The sequence below is a fragment of the Bos javanicus genome, chromosome 15 (genome assembly GCF_032452875.1).
Source record: "Bos javanicus breed banteng chromosome 15, ARS-OSU_banteng_1.0, whole genome shotgun sequence".
Lineage (NCBI taxonomy): Eukaryota > Metazoa > Chordata > Mammalia > Artiodactyla > Bovidae > Bos > Bos javanicus.
Genome location: NC_083882.1, coordinates 19948985 through 19950759, shown reverse-complemented (window position 1 = coordinate 19950759; position 1775 = coordinate 19948985).

Sequence of the window (1775 nt, the reverse complement as noted above, 5' to 3'; positions counted from 1 at the left end):
TAGTGTTGGAGAAGACTCTTGAGAGTCCCTTGGACTGCAAGGAGATCCAACCAGTCCATTCTGAAGGAGATCAGCCCTGGGATTTCTTTGGAAGGAATGATGCTAAAGTTGAAACTCCAGTACTTTGGCTACCTCATGAGAAGAGTTGACTCATTGGAAAAGACTCTGATGCTGGGAGGGATAGGAGGCAGGAGGAGAAGGGGACAACAGAGTATGAGATGGCTGGATGGCATCACTGACTCAATGGACATGAGTCTGGGTGAACTCCGGGAGTTGGTGATGGACAGGGAGGCCTGGTGTGCTGCAATTCATGGGATCGCAAAGAGTCAGACATGACTGAGTGACTGAACTGAACTGAACTGAACTGAATATTCCTTTGCGTATATGTACTACAGTGTCCTTATCTTTTGTCTGCTGATGGACATCTACGTTGCTGCCATGTCCTAGCTGTTGTAAATAGTGCTGCAATGAACATTGGAGTATATGTGTCTTTTTCAATTTTGGCATGAGATGGTGCCTCATTGTAGTTTTGATTTGAATTTCTCTGATAATGAGTGATGTTGAATATCTTTTCATGTGTTTGTTAGCCATCTGTATGTCTTCTTTGGAGAAATGTATTTTTAGTTATTTGGCCCATTTTTTGATTGGGTCCTTTATTTTTCTGGTATTGAGCTGTATGAGCTGCTTGTATATTTTGGAAATTAGTTCTTTGTCAGTTGTTTGCTTGCTATTATTTTTTTCCATTCTGAAGGGTGCCTTTTCACTTTGCTTATAGTTTCCTTTGTTGTCCAAAAGCTTTTAAGTTTAATTAGGTCCCATTTGTTTATTTTTGTTTTTATTTCCATTCCATAGAGGATCTTGCTATGATTTATGTCAGAGAGTGTTCTGCCTATGTTTTCCTGTAAGAGTTTTGTAGTTTCTCATCTTACATTTAGATCTTTAATCCATTTTGAGTTTGTTTTTGTGTATGGTGCTATAAAGTGATCTAGTTTCATTCTTTTACAGGTGGTTGACCAGTTTTCCCAGCACCACTTGTTAAAGAGATTGTCTATTCTCCATTGTATATTTTTGCCTCCTTTGTCAAAGATAACGTGTCCATAGGTGTGTGGACTTATCTCTGAGCTTTCTATATTGTTCCATTGATCTATATTTCTGTCTTTGTGCCACTACCATACTGTCTTGATGACTGTAGCTTAGTAATATAGTTTGAAGTCAGGCAGGTTGATTTCTCCAGTTCCATTATTCTTTTTCAAGATTGCTTTGGCTATTTGAGGTTTTTTGTGTTTTTCCATACAAATTGTGAAATTATTTGTTCTAGTTCTGTGAAAAATACTGTTGGTAGCTTGATAGAGACTGCATTGAATCTATAGATTGCTTCTGATAGTATACTCATTTTTACTATATTGATTCTTCCAATACATGAACATGGTATATTTCTCCATTTACATGTGTCATCCTTGATTTTCATGAATGTTTTATAGTTTTCTATATATAGGTCTTTTGTTTCTTTAGGTAGATTTATTCCTAAGTATCTTATTCTTTTCATTGCAGTGGTAAATGGGATTGTTTCCTTAATTTCTCTTCCCCCCCCTCATTGTTAGTGTATAAGAATGCAAGGGATTTCTGTGTATTAATTTTATATCCTGCAACTTTACTATATTCATTGATTAGCTCTAGTAATTTTCTGGTGGTGTCTTTAGGGTTTTCTATGTTGAGGATCATGTCATCTGCAAACAGTGAGAGTTTTACTTCTTTTCCAATCTGGATTCCTTTTA